Source organism: Larus michahellis, chromosome 1 (genome assembly GCF_964199755.1).
Source record: "Larus michahellis chromosome 1, bLarMic1.1, whole genome shotgun sequence".
In the NCBI taxonomy this organism is placed as follows: Eukaryota; Metazoa; Chordata; class Aves; order Charadriiformes; family Laridae; genus Larus; species Larus michahellis.
This window is the reverse complement of record NC_133896.1, coordinates 157,844,317-157,867,287: the sequence shown is the minus strand read 5'-3', so window position 1 is coordinate 157,867,287 and position 22,971 is coordinate 157,844,317. Positions and strand designations below refer to the sequence as shown.

At 41.7% G+C, this 22,971-nt stretch overlaps 1 protein-coding gene across 8 annotated transcripts in view; it reads left to right on the top strand.

The window, feature by feature from the left end:
- ARHGEF7 (Rho guanine nucleotide exchange factor 7) overlaps positions 1–22,971 on the top strand; it is a 126,151-nt gene that overhangs the window by 23,336 nt on the left and 79,844 nt on the right. Inside the window, exons 1-2 of one of the 8 annotated variants that reach the window (XM_074561392.1) lie at positions 18,204–18,315; positions 18,411–18,554. The exons of 6 other annotated variants lie outside the window; for them this stretch is intronic. The gene's annotated coding sequence lies outside the window, so the exon portion shown is untranslated. Of the gene's footprint in view, positions 1–18,203; positions 18,316–18,410; positions 18,555–22,971 lie in introns of those variants that run through there. One more of the 8 variants, XM_074561372.1, reaches the window with a different exon arrangement.

Here is a 22,971-nt window from a genome sequence, read left to right as displayed (position 1 = left end):
TAGTTTTGCAAACGCGTTGTTCTGTGGTTTGGGAGAGGCTTCAGTGTAACTGCTTCATTTGTGGCATTCATTTGGATCTTAAGAGTAAAATGAACCTTCATCTAGCAATTAAAATGTATTGCACTATTAATCTAGAATGCACAGAAGATTTCAGCATCATATTCGTTATGCTCAAGTATAGCAAACTGTTTTCACAAAAGGGTTTCAGTGCTTCTTTGACAGAAGAGGAGTTAATCATGTGAGGGGAAGCATGGAACTGGGAAAATTGGGAGAAAAGGGTGGATAGAGAGGGCTGGAGGGGAGAAAGGTTTTGGGCAGAGCTTCCAAATCCCTGAGGGGGGAAAAAAGGGAGAAGAGACTGCGTTGCCAACTTACACTGTTTTCCCGACTTGTCAGAGAAGTTCTTGCTCTCTAATTTCTTTATCCCTCTCCTGCTTTCCAGCTGTTTGGTGTACAGTGCAGTGAGGAAGGGCTCATCTCTGCTGGCTTTCTGAAGGGTGAGAGCTGAGGGAGGAGGGACTTCTGATTAGCCCTGAGCAAGGACCAAGCTGTGCAGGGGTGGTGTGGGTGCCAATGTGTGAAGAGAGTGCATGAGGACGGAGCAGCTCACCTGCTCTCTTGCTGGGAGGAGAGTGACAGCAGGGTAGGGTATGTTGAATGGTGAGAGAGGGTAATGGAGATGGCATCAGGGTAGTGCTGCACCTGCTGTGAGGTGAGTGCTGAGCAGTGAAGTGTGTTTCAGAAGGCAGGTCTGTGAACACGTCGGGGCCTGCCTCCCTGCCTTTTTCCTTCACAGATGATGGCTATGGTCTTGTTAGTTGCTATTGTGGTTTTTACAAATGACTTGTGAAGTTGTACTTCAGAAGTCTCAGACTCCCTCCCTATGCACACACTTCTCTTCAATAGTTTTGAAGACTTCTAAGAGATTTTTTTTTTAAGTGACACACATACTGAAGATAGAAATTCAGATAAAGCCTGTGCTTTACAACTGCACTTGTGTGTACTGAACACGATTATCTTGTGTGTCAGCTGGATTTTCCAAGCCTGGGTGTGACAGAGGGAGAAGATGTACCTCTATGCAGAGTGTTATAGGTGGTGATATTCTGTGTGAAGAAAACTTGAATACCTGCAGATCTAATGATGCAGCTTTGTATGTTTTTAAGGTGTGTTTTTGGACTACTGAGGTCCTCACAGCTGAAGTGCATTCTGCAATATATGAGATGGCAGTGCTCAGTCTCTGCAGGAGCTTGGAAGACTTTCTTTTGTGACAACAACTGGCTTATGTTGCATCTCTTTGGCAAGGGGAGAACTCTAGCAGAGTGGTTGCTTTGAATGTTACCTGAGATGAGGACTATGCAGAAGAGAGTCCAGCTTCACAGTACAGGCTGCTGCTTTTGTTTACTGTGATCTCGGCAGAATCTTCTTTTGATATTTACTTGGGACTTAACTGAAGTGATTTGCGTTGAGTCTTATGTGAAAATGATGTAATATCAAATCTAGCTCTTCTATGACTTGCTCTGATTTCTTAAATGCTTCTAGCTTTGCAACTTTTCCTGACTTCTGCTTGCATGTAAATGTCTTGGCACGTATGGGAAAGGTGATATGCATTCTGCCGTGGAGAGGAGGTTTCACAGGCTTGATTTTGCAAGATTGTGTTGATGAGAGGAGAAAAGTGCCTTCCTCATTTCCTCTAATTGAAAGGAAAAGGCATATTAGAATATGGTGAATTTTCCTTTTCCTTAAGGGGAGTTAATCTTCTCTTACCGGTTCAGCTGAATATCCAGATAGCTCTAGCTCTCACATGTTTCAGCTTGAGCCCTTTATTTTGCTGTAGTTAACTGCGTTTAGATGTTTCATCAGATGCTGGGCTGATCTTGTCGGTATTACTGAGAGCTGGAGTCTGCCTGTATGGGAAGCATTGTGGGTTTTGACACTGCTAGCTTTTTCCAGGTCTTTACGTTTTTCAGGAAATGCTGAAAAACACGAGGTAACAGAGAAAGTTGTTGTGCTGAAAACCTCAGGCTCTTGTTACTGAAAATAAACTGTCTTCAGCTGTGTTGCCCCAGTCCATTGCCTACCTGTCTGATTAAGCCAGGAGGATACAGCTGTCTGGGTAACAACTTGAGGGCAGGTGAGGAGGGAAACTCGTCTGCGTGGGAAGATAATGAGATGTTTCAGTAGGTGGCAGTCCTTCTCTGAATCAGTCCAGAGCCAGTAGCGAGTCTGGTGTCACAGGGAGGCAGGGAGAGAGGGGGAAAAAGAGGGAACAAAGTCTTTCTGTCAGTGCCATCTCGTGGGCCAAGCGCAAATACATGAACCTGATCACTGGTGGCTTGGAAGGAAGAGGGGTTATCCCTTCTGGTGCAGTGTGGTTTTCCATGCGTGGTGTCCTGAGGTGGCTCTGCCCTGCTTGGCAGCCTTTGCTGGGGAGAGTGGGGAGACCCTGTCTGGGCAGCCCAGTGGCCACCCTCTTCACCCACCTGGGTGGGCTAGTGTGGAGGGCTGCCAGTGTCCATGGGAGAAGCAATGCCCATGGCACAGGGCTGACATTGCCCTGTCCTTTGGGGCCAGCAGGGAGGAGGTGAGGTATGCTTCCCGAAGGGTTGGGGCCGGAGGCTCATATTTAGCAGATGAAATTCTGATTACTCCTTCTTCCCTTATGCTTCAGCTGAACTCAAACTTCTTCCAGTTTTTTGACTGTTGTATATTTTGCACAGTGTAGAATGTTGCTCTGTTTCATCATCCAGTTGACTGCACTTCTTTGAATGAAGTATTTAGAAACTATTAAGTAGCAGTTGCTTTAGAGTCCGAAGCCCCTGCTCCAATATAAATTCTCAATGCTACTTGCTTCACCAGCTCTATGAAAGGTACAGTGTAGTAGTGCAACTGCCTTAGGTGGTGAAATAATAAGGGAAAAAAATAGAGGTGGGAAAAATCCAACAGATTTGTCCCATTACTAGCTGCTGTACTTCCTGTTTGTGAAGGATACCTTCACAGATCCTCTCCTGGTAGTGCTGAGTGATTTTTAACATACGTATATTTTTAAATTTTTACTGCTCTGTCCCTCCCCCTGACCCCCGTCTTATTTTCTACCCCTGACTTACTTCCTTAAGGAGGAGGGCATGAGAGTGGTTATCAGACTAGTGGTGGTTAATGAGAACACAGCGATGACTTTCTTCATAGTTTTTTCCTAGATATATACTTGTTAAGTATCTTGCAAAATTCCTGCCTGATCAAGTCTTCTCCATGTGATGTCCACTCCTGCTTCACAAGAACCCCTGGACTGTTTTGCATGATGATTTCAGGGGATTATTAGCTGGAAGTGCCAGCAAAAGTAGTATCTCTTTTCCTCTTAGGCTGGTACTGCTGAAAAACAAATCATTGACCTAGCTTTAATTAAATTATCCCTTTTTCTCCCCCTTTTCTTCCATCTCTCCAAAAAGGGGCCTTACCTGGTTGGATTCCTTCATGCAGATCACTTGGCAGGTGAATGGAAGGGGTGTGTGTGAGGGGCATTTTTCTTTTAATGGCATTTGCAGTGTTGGAACAAATTAAACAGTCCTCAGTTTTTAGGGTGACTTAAGGTGTGCTCTAAATAGGACTCTGGTTTCTGTGCTGAAAGCACTGACACTCCTTTTTTCTTTCTTTTTTTTTTTCCTCTTTTTTATGAAGTTCCCCTCTGAAAAATTTTAAGAATGGACAGGGTTTGAGTGTTGGTTCAAATGCTTTCCCCTTGCCCACCTGCGGAGCAAAGCTTCCAGGGGTGCTGAGCGGTTTCGTGTGTGTAGCTATGTGCTAAGCAGCTTCCTCTTCAGCCAGGAAAATTAAATCAAATTGAAATAATACAAAAATATTGGATGGTGGGACTATTGGTGGTTCAGTGTAACATTAACTCATGGTGAATTTATGTGTAACAAAGGAAGATGATTTAACTGGTGGTGGCTGCCAAAAGAGGAGGTCTGCTCCCACTCTTTCTCTCCCCTGCCCTCCCTGCCACGGCCATTTCATCTTGTGCTGGTTCTCATGTGTGCCAGCTGGCTGAGTAAATCCACAAAAATCCAGCCCCTTCCCTCCTTGCCTTCTCAAAGAAGAAAAAGGGAAGGGGGAAAATCCCCACAAACCTACTCCATAAAACAACAGAAAATTGTGCTTCCCCCAAGCCCCCTGCTGATGGGATAGTTGCCTCAGCGCAGGGTCTGAGTGAAGGGTTGGTGCAAGGGAGGAGTTAGGGATGCCTGTTATGAGCAGGACTGCATATTTCAGCAGATACCTGGATGGAATCTGAAATCTTCCTCTAGCTTTCAAAGAGAAGAAATTATTTTTTGAGAATCCCATTGCTGGGCAATTGCTCAAGCATCTGTTTGTGTAAGGAGGGTGTGTAGTTTGGTCGGGGAGTGGGAGGGAGCGTTAGGCTGTGGCAGCACCCTGGTTTAGATTAGCATGTGCTGCAATGGAAACACCCCTAGCCGGGCATCCACCAATGCCGACTTTCCTTACAACTCTGGCAGCAAGCATGTACTGCCCGAGTATTATTTTTACTTTATCTAGATGAGTTTGTGCTGTGTTTCATGTTTATATCTAATGAAATATGAGCAGAAACACCCCTTGCTTTATTTTTAGATGAACCGCCAGACTCCCAGTTAACTGTTCATTGCTTCCCTACCAGTCTCTAGTGGACTAGATTTTTTTTTTTTTTCTTCTAGTGTAACTGACCCCCTGAACTGGATCAGAGTGGATCAGTTGAGGGACTGTGGCACAAAGGACATGGCGGAGAAGGGAGGAGACCAGGACCTCCTCTTTTGGCAGCAGCAACCCAGCCTAAAATAAATAGACATTTACTTACTTTTCAGCTGGATCAGCCTATTCTTCAAATGGTTTGAGTTCATTCAGTCAGTACAAAGCAAAGAGGGAGAATTTATCACCCTCTCCTCCCCCCCACCTTGTTCACTTAATGAATAAAAATGAGGTTTAAGAAAAAGACAGTCCCTAATTCTAAAATCTGTCAGCAGAAAGTGCCTAGAAGCAGTTTACTTTAAATCAGCAGGCACAAGTGCTTCTTCCTGTTTGTTAAATTAACAAGTTTTCCATGCAAAACATGTTGAAACATTTTTTCTTGCATGTTCTGTGTATTTATGAGCTACATAGAGTGCCTTCAAAATGTGCACTTTAACTGATTACTATGTTTTGTACAAAAGCAGCCTCAGTGCAGGAATCATTACACAGTTCATCATTTTCTGTCACTTGATCAAATTCTTTGGTTTTGTGTATGTTAAAGCATTTAAGTGTGTGGAGATAGGGTAATCTCCCACTTTTTCTTCCTCAAGATTGATACCCAATGTTTAGGAAACTGCTTAAACTACAAATATGGAACAGGATATTAATCTATAATAATCTAATCATTATTTGAATAGGCCATTTAAATCCATCCACCCTGCATGTTTGTGAGCATCGTAAAGTAAAATACAAGAAAATGCATTTTCATACCCCTTGCCTTAGGCTAGTTCTTCACCCCGGTATCAAGTGAACATTTTGCAAAAGGTAGCTTTCATCTATAAATTCGGCTAAAGTATTTTCTGTACTTGGCAGTGAAACCGAAAGAGCAGTTCTTCATTGTTAAGATACAAAGTTGTTGTAATTAGCTGACTTTGATATTGTAAACTGCTGATAGTTAAATTGACCACATCTAGGTATTATTTATGGTCTAAGTTAATTAGTTGGCTTAGAGGGCTCTGCAGTTTCAGAGAGGCCTGTCAGCTTGTTGATTTCTTTCCTGCCTGTACTTGCTTATTAAGATGGCTTATCTTTTAATTTTTTGTTAATACTGTTTGCTAGGAGAAGTATCTCATTTTCAGATGCCAGTATATAATTCAGAATTAAGTGAATGATTGTAATCTTATTTATAGCTGTTGTCAGCAAATGCATAAGAAAATGTAGATGTGCCTTTAGAGCAGTCCAAAAAGCTCAGATCTCAGGGAAGTGCTCTTTAAGATAGAAATGAGAAAAAGAATACTGTAACTTAAAATGGTGTGGTCTGTTTTCTCCTAATTGACACATTCGAGAGCATGTAATTTGAGATCGTTCTGCACAGATGTAAATAAATCAGTTTCTTTATTAATTTAGCTTAAAAGTAGGTAAGCAGGGTACTTACCTTTGTATTGTAAAAGCATTTCAGGACCAGAACAAATAACTGTTGCGTACCATGTTTTCCTAAAATCTGTTTCTGCTGTGGATGCTACTAAGTCTTTGACCAGAGGAAAATTGTTACGCCAATAACAAAAAAGCTTTATTGGGCCCCCTCTGTATGTGCATTGTGATAATAGGTAATTGCTCGGTTTTCTGTAGGAGCCGTGCCTGGTTTCAGCTGGAAAGCTGTTCGGTGCTCTTCCTTTGTTCATCGGATGGTCTCAGACTCTTCTTGGATATGATTTAAGTCTCAGTTTGGAGGCAGAATTATTGGCTTCTGCATGGATGTTCTGTGGTGTGTTTCACAATAGTGTCAGATATTTAAAAACTTTTTTCTGTTTGGTTTTAAGACTGTTTATGAAGGAGGGGTGTTAACTCTATTTCATAGTGCTTGAGCTGCAGGCTAAAGTACCTGTGGTTTGACCCAGCTCTTGTGGACCTCAGCTGCAGCTGTGAGTGCTAAACATGCCGCAGAGCAGACTGAAGCCAGGCTATGGTCCTAGAGTAGCATAAACCCATTGCAGTGGCGCAGCAGCAGTGACCCATGCTATTGCTTGCATATTCCTTGCCCTTTCCTCTTCTGGCACAGATGCTTGGCAGGCTCCAAGGTGAGGTGGTGCAGGGAGATGGGCTGGTAGAAGTAACCCTATTCATCTGCTCTCTTTCCCACTGAATTGTCTCACTGGTGGGGGTCAGGAGGGAGCTGGGGCTGGCACAAAGTGGGGGGGATAGTTGCAGTGCTGCCTCCAGTTCATTTAAACTCTTGTTTAACTCGAAGTCTTCGTTTCTGAGCAGCTGAGGAGGCAAGCAATGGATCAACTCAAATGAAATGAGGTTGCTTCTTTGTAGTGATGTAACAATGTTGTGGCAGATAGAGGGAATTAATTTCTCTGTTGTAGCTGTCAGCTGGCTTCACCATGAGGCACACAGTTTGCTGGCTTCTTACCGTGCCTTCTAATATCTGCCGTAAATGACATGGGCACCTAAGGGTGCAGGTTTTGTGAGCTTCTCGCTCAGTGGCAATACTAGTTTAGCACTACCCGTGACTGTACCAGCCTCCTTGTTTTGCAAACTCAGTTCATCTTAGAGCTAAATTGCAAATCAGGACCCATATTCTGAAGTTGCTTTTAATCCAGGTAAGTGAAATGATTTGCCTGAGTAATGTAAAGAATGTGGTGGGTAGGAGGATGTCCTATATGGTAGAGATTTCAGGCTTGGGAAAATGCCCTTACAGACAAATCCTTTTTTCGTAGAATCATAGAATCATTTAGGTTGGAAAAGACCCTTGGGATCATTGAGTCCAACCATCAGCCCCACTCTACAAAGTTCTCCCCTACACCATATCCTCTAACACCACATCTAAACGTCTCTTGAGGCTTTTTAAGGCTTTCTGATTGACCCTTTGACCAGCCTTGCTCTATGTGGGGACAGAGATCTTGAGTGAAATGGTAATAGATGATTATTGTACAGTGAGTATGCAGACCATCTTTAGGTGATCCTAGATTTAAAAAAAAGGAGGTGGGGGGTGTGTGTGGAAGCACTCCATGTGCAGCATGCGGATGTGTGGGGGCAGAACTGCTGTCTCTCCTGCTCAGCCTCTGCACCTGAGCTGGCAGCGTCTCTGCTAGTGGTGGTAAACTCATGTTTCTTCTTTGTGCCAAGCTGGGAAGAGGTTGGCACGATCTCAACTGCTGCATTTTTGTAAGTATTTGTTGATAGCAGAGGGATGACATGACTTGGCTTCTGCACCAAGCTCTTGACAACTGTTTCTGTTTCTCCTCTCCCATTCTTCCTTTCTTGTTGGCTTTGTTTTCCCACTTGGGTTTTGAGTCCTGATCTTCCTTTCTGCGCATCTTCACAAGTGATTTGCCTGGCTGTTCCTGCCTCCTGTTATTCCTAGCCTAACATCAGCTGTCTAGCCCTGATCTCTGAGGTCTCTGCGGCATGTAAGTCAGCGTCATCTCTGACGAAAGAGAAAGGTGGTTTTCTGTCTGTTCCTCTTACTTACTGTAGACCAGCTCTGGTGCTGGTCAGGCCCCTGAAGCCACAGAGAAGTATCCCAGCAAAAAAGGGGGTTGCCTTAGTCTTAAGCGGATTCAGTTTGTTACAGTGAAGGGAGTGATGGGCTCAAAAGCCAGTGGGAAAGGGAGGGTGCAACTTTGTAGCTGCGAGGGTGGTTAAGGGGGAGTGTGATTTCTTCCAAAGGTTGAAGTCTCTGTAACACTATGCTTCCCTTCACTTGCTTTCAGCTCCATCTGCTGGACCACAGCTAAAGTGGGGTCCTTTGGGGATGCTTCCTTTTATAGTCAACAACAGAAGCCTCTCCAGAGCATGACCTGTGGTGGATGGGATGCATGTCAACATGGACCCAGACATCTGAAAAATAGTTTCCTAAAATTAGTTGAAACTTAGTCTTGGCGACGTCATTCTTCCACCTCCAACTCCTCAGTTCTGGATCTAGTTTTTGTTTCACAGCATTCGAATTGGGCACTTGCTTTCTCTTGGAGGCTCCCTCTTTTGACATTAGTGTCCAAACTGTGTTGAGACCTCCAGGAAGCGTTCTGCTCCGTGCTTTGCAAGTGGACACCTCTGTGAACCTCTGACATGCTTAGTCTGTCCTAAGTATGTGTATAGACTACTTCAAAGAAGAAACAAACAGAACAGGACCGATGTGTCTTAAGCTAATCAAAATTGTGTGGATTTTTCCCCCTCTACAGGGGACAAATTCTGGTACATTTTGGAAAGAAATTTTGATAGAGAGGGTAGAGAGCCTTTAAAAATTCTGCTCCACAGCAAACGGAATGGAATTGTTTCAAGTTTCGGGTTTCCCAAAGTTAAATTCTGGCAAACATTGTTTTCTTAGTGTCACTTCTGGTAGTGACAGGAAGGGGAAGTTCTGTTCAAAATACTGATAATGATAAAGTGAAGCATGAGGCACATGCACTACATGAAAAATACTAGTCCAAATATTTGAAGTTTAAGAAAGCTTAAAAGAAAATAAAAGATCCGATAATGGAAAGTGTTAGTGTTGACAGGGCTACCAGGTCCTGCAGGCTGCTGATCTGCAGTAAAGCCTATCAGACATCTACTAGTGTCTCTTGAAGAGACTTGAATTGATGGGGTGGTGATGTACAGCAGTGCTCAGCCCTTCAAATGAGGTCTCGGTGGTTTTGCTTCACTACTGAAAGTCTTGAAGCTGGACTGAGTTCCATCTAATTGCTGCCTGTAATAGCTCTCAAGTTTGAATCTGTTCTTCTAGTAGTTAAGGTAGGTCTTGTCAAAGAGTATCCTCACTGCCTACTGAATACTCATAGTTTCACTATATAAACTACCCAAGTGAAATAATTATATCTTCATGGCAGTGTCTACCCTCAGGTAACGGTGGCGATGCTTGAAGTGAGGTACGTTGAGGTTGGTTTGAAATAATCCTGATTTTAGTATTAAAGACAACCTTTTAATCTTTGTATATTTCTTTTGCTTCTGTAGAATATGGATGCTCTGTAGTCCTAAAGAGGAAGCCTCAGGTGCCCTTGCTGTGAGTTAATGAAGGACATGAAATTCCCCTCACAACATGAAACTCACCCCTCCTTTGTTTTCCTGCCTTTCTAAAACTATCTCTCCAAGGGAATTTATTCAAGCAGACGCAGCCTGCCTTTTGAGGCAGTGAGCTGTGGCTTGTTTGACAGTCAGAGAACTTCTTGCTTGAGCAGCATGCAGAGAGCACAGTTGCTCACCTGTCTCTTGGCTTGAAAGAGATTTGGACAGAATACCTTGGCCGATAGTTGGGGTGGCAGGGTGGTACCGGGAAGGGGAGACAGTTGGAAGTCACAAGAGCTTTACATAGGACTATGTAAGTTAAATAGTTTGGAAAGCACTAGTATCATGGAGTTTAGGGTGATGAGTTGCCCTGAAGCAGAACTTGCATTGCTTTGGTCTGATCCAGAAGTGGTTGTGACTTTATTTGAAGCATGTTGTAGTAACTCCATTTTAAAAAATGGTGTGATGTTGGAGATGGTGGTGTGAATATCTGTCTGGAAGGAACTGCTTTTATAGCTAGTAAAAGATATTGTAAAAGCTACTGCTGCATGCTTTAAGAGCAATCTTAGCTGGGTTTATTGTCTGGGTACCCTAAATTACATTGCAGGATGCTAAATATGAGGAGTATGTACTGTACACGTATTGCTTTAGCAGGTGGCATTGGACAAGGTGCCAATCTTTGTACAAAATAAGAGGGACTTTTCTAGAAACCTTGCGAAGACTTGTGTAAAACAAATTTGTCTTGACAGACTGATTGTACAAAATAAGTGTTTTCAGTTTTCTTAAATGAGAGGTCCTTTTTAATAGTTGTTCTATGGGTCATATTTGTCTAAAAACTGTATGTTTGCTTTCAGAGATACAGTTCTTACTTCTAAGAGGTTAAAAAGTGTATTCACTTGAAATTGTTTCCTAGGAGCTATGATCTGTTGGAAAACTCCAATATTGCCCTAACTCCCTGTTTGTTAGCTTTGCACTATGTTTCTTGCAATGTATCTGAACGGGTTTCTCACCTGTAGAAGAGCATAATTTTTTTTTTTTTTTGAACACAAGTCACCTTCTTGATGTTGTCTTCCATAAAGATAATGCGCTTGTGGCACCAGCTTTTTTGAGAGGACATTGCTGGAAATTTTCAAGTAATCCCACTTTGTTGGGAGCACATCTTCTTTTTCTAACTGTTTCTGGAGCATTCTATTGGAAAGATTAGCTTAACTTTTCAACTTGCTTCTAAAATGGCACATTTTACTCCATTATTATTTAATTTCTTCCTGCTTGCAGCATCTGGTGTCACTTGTTTTTCATATGAGAGGGAACAACAGGACTTTGGAAAACAGTCAGAGTTTACTAACATTTGTTGTCTGGGAAAGAAGAGGATGCACTTCCAGGACAGATTTGGATTAGCCAGTACAGAAAATAAGCATTATCATCACTGTTCCAGATTCAGGGAACAGAAGTGGTATGCACATGGAAGCTTTTGTGCTTCTGAACAGGTATGGATAGCTTTTTAGCTATTATGTCTCCTAAGAACAAAGTCTTGCTGTAATTGTTTTCTGTGTCATGTTGCTCTGCATTGTTGCAGTCCTAATCTGGATTAAAAATCGTGGCAGTTGACCCCTGCTCCAAGAGCAGTCCTGCAGTGCACAAACAGCTCTTAGTGATGGTTTAGTGGCTTCAGAGCACTTTCACTGTTTCCCATTGTCATGCAAGGGAGAAGCCTTTGCTTTTATTTGATCAGTTGAAGACAGACGCTATTTGCACTAGATTTTTAGATGCATGATAGAGCATGGTACCTGATAACCTCTTATCTTTAGCTCATAGGCTGTATTTTTAGGTATGGTTAGACACACAGGAAATCTCTTCCCTCTGTTGCAGCTAAATTAGGTGTAAGTAGCCATATGTGCCTTTGCTTTAAGAAGTAAGGGAAATGAGAGGGCATCCCCTTGGGCATTGCTTGATGTGATGCCTGCTTTTGCCATATGCAGAGCACCTTGGTGGATTTTTGGTGTGTATTGAACTCCTCTGAGGCTGGATCTTTATGATCACTGCCCTAATTATTGCTTTTAACGCACAACCTCTTATTTTTCTATTTCTTCTATTCTCTTGGAGTCTTTATGCTGCATTGGCATTTTCTATGTTAATATAGCAGTATATTTTGCAGACTTCATCTCTTGTAGAAGTTACGCTTCCAGTGCAGTACGACTCTGGTAATAACAGGATATCTACTCTTATCTCACAGCTAAAAGGTTGTGCCTTAAGACTGGTGTCAGTCACATCAGTGATCTCAGCAGCAGGAGTTTCATGTTTTTTTGGGGGTTGTTGTAATGGAGATCACAATCTAAAAGGGGTTTATATGCGCTCTGACATTGGCTTGTTTTGAGACTTGTGCCAAATGCCAGAGTGTTATAACCATTTATGCCTTTACAATGATGTCTATGATGAATTGTGCTTCTGAGGGTGCTGTAGCTTGATGTGATTTGGTTGGTATCCTTTCTTCTTAGTGATATGTAAATGACAGATTCATTTTTAAGTGCTTCCCTGTAGGGGTTTCAGTTGCACTTGAAGCCTCAGCCTTAACTCAGCATACTTAACTTCGATGCGTCTGAGAAAACTGCGAGCCTCCTGCAGAAGTCCCATTAGTATCAACTGTGAAGATGGGTCAGTGTAATCCATAACTTGTTCTTCTAAACCCAGGCTGATTTTTGTGGTATTTAAATGGCAAAGATTAAGCAGTGGTGGTGGTGGGAAACCACGTGTTAATATACCACATGAAATTTTTCTAACAAAATATTACTGCTGTTCTGTGCCATAACTTTAACATATTGCTGTAGTGATATATGGAGCTGTTTCTTGCTGGTCTCCTTGCTGTCACTTAAACATAGACAATTACTAGCTAATTTTGAAGTGGTGGAAAGTTCACATCAGTGTTTAAGTGATGCATTTAGTGATGCATTACAATGTTTGCATCTCTTAATGGTGAATACAGTTGTTTCGACATCTTCACTGTAGCTGTGGGCTGCCCTTATGAAGGGAAATCCCGATAGTCCACAGTCTTAAATGCAGCCCTGTCACTTCCCCAGTGTCAGATCTACAGGCTGTGCAGTTGCAGAGTGAGTTGTTTCAGTGAGCTGATCTTATGGAAAACTAAGCTTGAAGGGCTTTCTGTAGCTAACTGACTCACCCTTTGATTACCCTGTGGCCAGATGTCACGCTGAGGAGGTGTGTGGGGTACAACTGTGGGAGATGCTGGGTCAGCATCGCCCTTTTGGGTAACAGGATGCAGTTGCACTGACCTAGGTAAAATGTTTTCTCAAATTTCCGGCAGGTAATTTTTGTCATGATAGTATTTCTGCATATTCCAGTATGACTATTCAATTGCTTAACTCGGCTTTTAAATCCTGTATTAGTTGTAAAATGACGTCTGGTGCATGGTTTTGAGAACTTGAGGAATAAAGGCTAATTATTGTTGCTCAAGCATTGTTTTACTGAGGGGTTTCCTGTAGTGACTAAGTTAGCATAACAAACTTTTTTTTTGCCTAACTTGGCTTTGGAGATAAAAAACGTAGGAATAGTTTTACTGTCTTTAATGACCTAAGGGTTACTGTGCAAGTTCAGGTCAAATGTCTGCTTATCTTGTTATCCTGTGAGGTAAGGGTCTGTAATAGATGCCTGGGAGAAAGGGTGTGAAAATACAGTGTGCTGCCTTCTGTTAAATCTTCCTAGCTTCTGACAGTCCATAGCTGAGGAGCTTCTTGACGAGTCCGTGATGGTATCTGTAGCACTGTGTATTTAACAGGTCAATGGACCTTCTTCTGTGGCTTTTTTTTTAATAGCTTTCCAAAGCTATTGTGAGCATTTTTACCTTCACAGCATCCTGTGTCAGTAAGTTCCATGGCTAAATTAGGAATTTTATAAAAACTTCCTTTCGTTTGTTCAGCTGCTGCAGCTGGTGGCAGTGGGTGACTTTGTTCTTATACATTATGAGTCTTTACGCTATACATGACTGCATATGGCACTAGTATACTTCGCTACATCCCATCTCTTTCCAACATGAACACTTTTAGTTTATTTACTTTTCCCTTGTATGAAAACTGTTGTGTTAATTTAGTTGGCTTAAGCAGCATCATCTCTGTACCCTTTCTTGTTTTATAGTATCGTGGTGGACCAGAGCTGTACTTACGTTGCAGAGATGCTATGGAAATAATAAAAGCCATCTGTTTGTTGCCTCTGTCTTTTCTAATCTTCCAGTATGGTTTTTCTTGGACTTCATGACTTGGCTGATCCTTGATGTGAAGTTATTAGCTAACTGTTGTTTTTTACTTGTCAATGCGAATAGCAAATTTAGAACTAATTCTTTATGCAAGTCTAATGGTGGGGTTTGGGTTTTTTTATTATTTTGCCTGAGGGTAGGTTTTGCATTTGTTCGCACTGGATTTCAATTGCCACTTTTAACATTTGCGCATCCATAAGGTCGTATGGTAGCTGTTTGTTACGAGTTCAAGTCTTGACTACCTTGAATCATTTTGTATTCTCACCAAAGTTCACTTTTCGTACTTTTTGTGAAATCACATGTATATTGTGTTGAGTAGTGTGGGTCCTAAGTCAGATCCCTATTGGATGCTTTTGATACTCCATAGTGAAAACCAATAGTTTGTATACAGCTGTTGTTTCTTACTACTTGAGCACCTCTGAATCTTCAAGAGAAGTCTCCTGGCTTATATCACCTTTGTTTAAAACAAAGCCAACCCTTGATGAGGTGCCTTTTCAAAGGATATTCAGATATAGCGTGTTAACTGAACTACCCTACATTTATGACTAATTGCTTCAAGGACCACAGATGCATTTTGGAAAGATTACTTCCTTCTACCAAAGCAACGTTAATTCTTTTCTATTTCCATATTTATGCAAACCCCACCAGTTCTGTTCATTATTATAGCTTTTATCAATTTCCCGGTCTTAAGCATTTGCTTTACTAATCTGTAGTTCTCTGGATCTCTTCCCTTCTTTCCTTCCTTGATCTTTAAAGGCTTGGTGCGTGTTTGCTGCCTTCCATTCCTCTGCTACTGAGGCTGTGCCAAGTACTATGTTGCACGCTATAGTTAAAATTCCAATTTAGTATTTGAGTTCTTTGAACTGACAGGTATGATGTAGTCCTGGCAAATCATAAAGGTATTGTGCTAGGTCACTCTCCCTGACTATTCTGTGAGTTGTAGCATCAAGATGAATTACATTTGTAGCAATGGCCAGGAGAAATGCTGTATTTAAAGGAAATGGAATAGTCTGCCATTTCAAAACTTAACAGAAGTTGTTAAAAAAAAAAAAAAAGGAAGGAATGGAGTCCATGTGAGTTGCACATAAATGTATTGACTCTTCCGTTGACAGAAGAGATGAGTATCTGAGGTTGATAGGGTCTCAGTAATGGGTGGCATTGAGAAGGTGGGAAGGTTGTTTTCTGTTTCTCTTTGAACAGGAGCTAAGGGCTACTCAGAAAAAGCAAGCAATTGGCAAGGTCATAACAAATGAAAGGAAGTGATTCTTCACACTGTAACTGAGCTGTGCAAAGAATTTCTGTGGGTTTCTGTAGAAGTGCAAATTACATGGATTGCAGAAGTGACTAGAGAAGTCTAAAAAATCCATGTAAGGCTTTCTTAAATGCAGATAGTCCCTGAGACAGAAACTGTTGGAAGAACATCCTGGTTAATTATTACTATGTAATATTTGCCTTTCTGTATTCTTCCTTATTGGGAACTCTTAGATGCGAGTTTTGGGACTGGCTAGGCTGTCATTGATTTTTTTTTTTTAAGTGCTTGTCCTGATTCCACAGATGGCATCCGTAGATGCTGATTGGAGGAGAGTATGGCACTCCGCTAGAAATTTTTGTTGTCCAAGGAGGAGCTGCTTTAACTCATGGGTTCTGCTGTGTGAGCAGCAGTTACATTAGCAAAAGAGCTCACACTGAAACAATCTTTGCTGGTCAGTGTACTGTTGTAACTCGTAAAAGCACATGCTAGCGTACCTGAGTCTTCATCAGAAGGTCCCAGGCTCTGGTACCTGTGGACAGATAGATCCCTGACTTTACAGGGCATCACCTACCACGGGCATGGACTCCTTGGCGGTGGTTGGCTGCATAGAGGTGATGGGAATAGGATATCTCCGTATGGGTACCATTGATCCAGAGGGTGGCTGAAGCTTGCTCTGTATGGTGACTGCTTTGGAAACCCAGGACCTGCCTTCTAGATCAGGGCCCAGGCAGTGCTGGTGAGGTAGTATGTGTTGCAAGTTACAGGTTGGATTTAGGACTCCGTTTTGTGAAGGCTGGAGTGTGAGTGGTTGTGTTTTGGAGAGGTCATTGAAGTTAGGGCATCTGCAATGGGGAAAGTGATGGCATGAGGCTAGAAGAATCCCGGACCATTGAGATGAGAATATTTAGGAAAAGAGGAGGAACTGAGACAGACTGTTGGGCCCAGCTGCTCATAGTAACACATTGGCTACCCAAGTCCATCATAAAGCCTATCAGTTGATGAATCGGAACTATAAAATTCTTGTGATAGCTAGTTTCTTGGAGAAGTTATCTTTATTTCTTTCAGATTGTGTCCCAGACATTACTATGAATAAGCAGAATTGGTGTGGATTTCATTTTTGTTGTTGCATGTAACCTGCTGGAGGCCATCTTTTATTACTATTTGGAATGTGGAAATTTTTATAGATATTCCCATAAACTATAAATTTTGAATTTCTTACAGAAGCTTATTACTGAATGATGTGGGATGATTAGGGTGGGGGTGGATTGTTGTGTTGTGTGGGTGTGTTTTTCTCCCCCCTGCACCATTTCGCAGCACCTCAAGTGAATCTTTTTCCCTTGACAGACAAGATATTTCTCTCCCATGCATTGGTACAGGTGCTAATCTTGTCCGGTACTGAACTGGTTTAGCTCATGAAACTTGCAGCAAACTTCCCGCTTCTTGCTGGATTATTTTTTTGCCAGTTCAGCTGCTAGAACTGGATTGCTGTGGGGATTTAATGACCCCCTGAGTGAATGGAGTGTGAGGTGATGTGGGAGAAGGGAGTGTATGAAATTTCCCTCCTGAAAGCTTGCCCCGGTCTGTGGGCTTGTGAGTCCTGAGCAGGAATGGTTTACCTAGACCTGTGCTGTGTGTCTTGCTGATGGGTGTCTGTCTCACCCTTCATAGAGATGACCTGTCGGATGCTGAATGCCCTTAAGTTACAGGCTGTTGCATTAAATTGGCTTCAGTTTTCTGTCTTCCTTGCCCGAAGCTGCTGGTCCCTCTGGCGGTCCTGCTGCTGCTTAGGCAACTCCACCAGTTGTGCAACAGGAGTGGTCACCAGAGCAGGTGGTGGTGAGGCTCGTCCCTGCTTCCTGGATGAAGTCCTGTGTGCCTACTCTTTCAAAAGGGATTTTATAAGTGATGGAGGATCCTAGATCACATTATTGCACGTGCCGGGGCAAGAGGGAGGGATCCAGCCTTAGGCTTCTTTTCAGCGGTATTTGTACTGGCTGAGATCAAAATGGTAAGCTATGAATCGAAAAGGGTTCGCTTGGGAGGAGCTGTACCTCAGGGGCTGTGCATGCAGTTTCGTTCTTTTCAGTGAATTTTTAAAATGGAAGTAGTGAAATACATTCACTCTGATCTAATTGAAACCTGAAATCTTGGTTTTGGAGGCTTGTTTGTTTCTGATAACTATTTTGGAATTACTTTTTTCCAGTTCATAATTCTGAATGAAAGCTTCAACAGGCTATGTGGAAATTCAGTAAGCCTTTATTCTTAATTTTTGGCACTTTCCACGATGTATTCAGGAAGCAATTGAGATTTCTGATAAATCCCTTCTTACTAGAAGGGTGTAACGCTCACCCCGTTTTTTTCTTTTTTTTTCTTTGTTGCATTTCTAAGTTATCTTTCTTTTTCCCTCTCCCACTTTTTTTTCCGTGCATCTAATCACACTTAGTCAAATTCTGACCTATGCCAGAAATCTCAAAATATCAATTCCCCTTCAGTCTTTCTCCTCCAGCTACTAATACATATTTAATGCCACATGTATTTTGTTGTTTCTTCTGTGAATACACTTATTTTAAAAAGTGTGCGTGCACAATGAAATGAGACTCCCAAGCATGCTAATAAGCAGTAGGTGAGATAGCATGTTTGAGGTCAATGGGGCCATTTTTGTGGCTCATGCTTTGCCTGTAGTTCCTTCTCCACTGATGCTGAATCTGTGCATCATCTGATCACTTGGCTGTATGCATTTCTTCCAGATGAAACGTGAGCATGTGATAGCATTTAAGTTGTGGTTAGAGCACGTGGTAGTGTAGTAAAACAGCCAGCAGGCTATTTTAAGAGGGCAGATGATAACCTCATGTAGAACAAAATCTTTTGCAGAAAGATGACTCCTTCCTCCCGCCCCCCAGCTCTTACTCTCTGACATGCTCTGGGTGTGTCTATATCTATGAATACTGCTGCTTTAAATCAAAAGGTCTGTCTCGGCGATCTTACTATGTGTCTGTGATACTTTGATTTGATGGTAGTGACTTAAACTGGTATTTAGCTGCCATTTTCCCTGTTTTGCAAATGGAGAGTTGGATTGCAGGTAACACTACCTATTTTGGACTCAGGGAAGTTGGTTTTCCTATTCTTTTTTAAATTTTTCATGATATAAATTAAGCTTTTTGCTTCATTATATAGGCCTCTTCTCCTCACTCCATGCAGCATCGCTTTTGAAACTAAGCTGATACTTCAGAAATTCGTTGAGAAATGTTGGCAAAACACGTATCTAGACAGAAGGCATCTGAAATCAGTTATGGCAAACCATTCTTCCTGTGTTTTTAGGTAAGAGTATGGAGATATTCACAGTTTAGTTGATGTGTACTTCTGTTATTTTAGAAAATAATTCTAAAATTCAAGTATTATGAAAGGAGACGTCTCCCTTCCTGATGTTTCAAACCTAGTTGCAAGTTTCCTGATTATAACAACTCCTTCTTCCTTAGGAACTGATTTATTCTGAGCCTTAAAAAATTCGGTGTGTCACTGCTGATTTCAGCCATTGGCAAACAGCAGTTTGTAAACCCTTGCACAGAGATGATTTGGTTCTAATTGTTTGTATTCAGGATCTGCTTTCAGACCCTGGCCAGGCCTAATGAGCAAACTGTTTTGGTAATCTTAAGTGAGTGTCATTGTTGCTGTCCTGTCATTTTGATTTCTGCTGTGACTGTGTGTGATTTGCTTGAGGTCAGCCTTTGTTTTCAGTGCTCTCGATACTTTCAGTTAGCATGAAGTGTTGGTCCAGTGTTTGTGCAGAGCCATTTTTTGTGTTGTTCTTTTGTTAAGGCTTTTTCCTAACTTGTTTATTTCTAATTTATTATTGGGGAAAAAAGAAAAGTCAGGAAAAAATTGTAGGTGTATGAAAGTGATGGAGCTGCGATGTATGTTTATACTTGAAGATGGGAAACAGCTTGCAGATTCCATTACAGTAAGTTTGCTTGCAAGTGTGACACTTATCTATAAATTATGGAGGAGAAGGTGGATATCTGCCTGTGAACTTTACTGAGTACTTCAGAGCATGATAGACATCCTCTAAAATGGAACTCAAGAAGGCTTGTGTTCTCCATGCTGCTCCATCGTGGTGGTGTTGAATGAGGTTGGTGGAAGGAAAGGTGCCCATCAGGGTCTGAAGCAGCATCTGTGGGATGAGGGAGTAGCTTCCCAAAACCATTATCTACTACTGTGACTTTAAAAAAAAAAAAAAAGGTGCCACCACTCAAGTGACCAGCCACTCCCATGACTTGCAGTTGTTCACATCTAAGGGGTCTTGTAGTCTTGCAAATGTGACCAGTTGATACTGTCACAAATGTCATGTGAATTTGGAAGAACAAAATCTACTACGTCTTTTTTTTGTAATTGCAAGTTGTTGAAAAACTAATTAAAAATAATTATCATAGAAAGGCCTAAAAACTGACTTCACAGGATTTCTCCTGCTACATTGATATTTAATGAATTATTCATGCAAGAAGAAATTGGTTTCATTAAGTATAAGCATCTACTCTCAGAGGCCCAATCCTGGAGTAGATGTTAGTGTTGTTCTTCGGGGGCTGGAGGGAAAAGCCGTTCCAGAAGCTGCTTTCCTTCTCTGCAGCCTGTTACTTCTTGGAAAATCTCTTGTTAGTTCTGTGAGTTTTGCTGCTGTTTGCCTTTCTTTCTAAAATTTGGGCCAGCCTTTTTATGAGCTGTGGCACTGTATCCAATCCCGATGGCAGTTTCGGCTTCTAGTCCACTTGCACCTTTTAGTGCTGAATAAGTTCGTCATCTGTGTTATCTAAAAGAAACACTATGTGAGCAGGAGCCTTCTTTTTAGTAAAAGGTCACTGACACATTGCCATTCTTCTGTAATATCTATGCTGATAAGCACTGCACAAGTATGTGTGTTTTTTTCATTGCAGGGTCAGATGACAAAATCACTTTCAGGAAGAAAAATACTTTGTGACACTCTTCAGAAACTTCTCAACTAGTTTCTTGTGAGGCAGCTCTGTCAGTGCAGAGGCTTGAGCTTTAACCTCTGGAGCATTGCTAGGGTACAAGGGTGGTTTAGTAGGGCACAAAAGGTTAGGTAGAACCCATCAGCAAATTAAGGAAATTAATGTAAGCTGTAGTTAACTGAGCACCTAATCTTGGTCATCCAAATGTATTGTTTGTTATTCCCATCTAAGCAGGTGGACATTGTACGTCAAGCCTTGTGAAGTGCTTGGGTCTAATTTTTACTCCTCATTCAAATGCCTTTGGTTCTTTCATTCTTAGGAATTGGTCTGTTTGGAGAAGGATAAAGTGGTTTTTTCAGTTATTCTTAGAAAGAAAAGCTAGTTAAAGATCCGTAGGATATCCTTCACCTTTCTCTTGTGGTCTTCCCGAGAAAGTATGACTATTTAACCATGTCCTTGTTTATCAGATGCGCCGTCAGTCTGTGATGGCTTGTGCGCTTATTAGCCAAAAATTATTTTTTACCATTTTTATCACTGAATGTTTACCCTGCTTCATAGCAGAGCTGTCTGTATTCATTTCCAAGTGTGTACTTTGTGGGTTTTTTCCTCAGTCCTCTGTCTTCTTGCTTACACACCGTATTCCCCATGCATTTTGGCCTAGATTTCCACAGCTGCGTTTCCTGATTTATTTTAGCAGAGTAGTTTACATAGTTCTTGTCTGTGTATATGAGAGAGAGGTGAGTTTTACTGGCTGAATCTTCCTCGGGGTATGTTTCTGGCCAAGTTTCCCTGTTGAGGTGCCTCTTTTCATTGACACTAGAAGGTGCTTATGCAATTGTTTTGTTTTGGCTAATCAAGTAGGTGTAACCTGTTGCGTTGGCAAGTACTCGGGCATCTAAACTTCAGTGCCCCCATCAGATTTTGTCTTTGGTAATTTCATTCCAACAGGTTTTATTTTTGCCTGTAGTTCCAGGACTGTGAGCTTCCTTAAGCCTTAGTACTCAATCGTATATTAATACTGTATGCCACTGAATGTCTCTCGGTGGCAGCTGAAATTATCACTGTGTGGCATCACCTCTAAGATTCAAAACCTACAAAGCATTTTGAAAGTGATTTAGGATGAAAATGTGACAGATGCAGTTGTTTTGCTGTGCAGATAGAAATTTGGAGCAGGCTCATGTTTTCTTGTGTGCTTATACAAAGGTAGGCAGTGCTAACCTTTCTATTTTCTAAGTTACATCTTGATTTGCTTGTACTGAAGTTTATGGTTGAAAATACCAAATTCTACGACTTCCTTACAAAAGAATTCATTTGAGGATACTAACTTGCTATGTCGCATTCTAAAAACAGACAGATTTTGAAAGCTTCAGAAATTGTACAGTTCATCTCTGAAAAGAAACTTAGTATTTCTTTGTGTTGTAGACTTCTTTATGCCATTTTTGCTGGGGTTGGTGAAAAATAAGTTCTGTATTTTCAGTTTTGGCAACGCTTAGATGTTGCCTTTGAAGAAGTGGTTTAGTTAAAATGTTATGTAGTATTTGAAATTAATGCTCTGCAGGATCATTAGTGCTTTGATGCAGCTGGTTTGGGGAAAAATTCTTGGAGCTGGAAAGCTTCAGTACATCTTCAGGGACTTGAAAACAAGGGTTTGTGTGTGGTTTTTTTTTTTTTATCCTTTGTCCTCTTGGGATTTGTATCGTAAATGTGTATTTGGATACATGCACACTGACAGATGTGCACAGAGACACGCACACTATGAACTTCCATACACATTTTTACTGCGGGCTGTGCCTGCTTTTGTAGGTAAAATGTTAGGTCTTGAAAGTATTACCATTATATGAATTAAAACCATTTAGGTGATGTGTTGGTTTTAGTACAATTAAGTTTTTACTTTCGAGGAACAGGTTTATATGAGCAGTAAAACTTACTCTGTATCTCTTCTCAAGTTTTATGTATACTTTACCATTGAGTTTTAGTTTCTCTTGTGAACTGTTATGAAATCACACAGAAATCCTGCACTGCAGTTCTGTTCTCCCGGTTATTTTCAAACTTTTCCTGTTGTCTCGCTTTTAATTTTTGAAATAGAACTTAATTTTTTTTTAGCTCTCTTGTGCTGTGCATTACTACATTTGTACAACAGTATGCTTCATAGAGATTTCCAGAACATTTGTAATCATCTCTTCTTCCACCCCCCCCTCCCTTCCTCTCTCAGTTGTCATAGTTCCCTGCTTTTCTTATCTCTCCTTTTCCTGCTGCAGCTTTCAGATGATAATTCATGGCTCGAGGAACAGCTGCTGCATAACAGCTGAGTGAGACTCAGTACCACTTACAGCTGACCTAATGTGAGAATAAACGAAGAAATTTGTGCTTTGCATGTCTGCTTACCTATGGGATCTTTTTCCCAGTTTGGGCATATTAGGTGCCATCACGGGAAGGTGGACTGTGGATGGCCTCCGTGGCTTCCCCTTGCCAGCTGCTCTAGGGGTAGAAACACACCGGGGGTGGTGGCGCACAAAGCGAGGTGTTGGAGGTCCTTAATGTTTTTCAAGGAGGTCACTTGGTTCTAACTGTGAGTTGCTTCTTTTTTTTTTTCCTACCACTTGTTTATTCATACTCCCGTGGCCAAAAATGCTGCAGCCTGTGCGCTAGGAGCAGGTGGAGCGACACGTTGTATGTGGTCATGCTGCGCTTTGCCAAGCCACCCTGCTCATTTCCTTTCATTTCCTCTGGGTGAGCCAAGCCAACGTTCTCGTAATCTTTTGCACTAGGGGCCC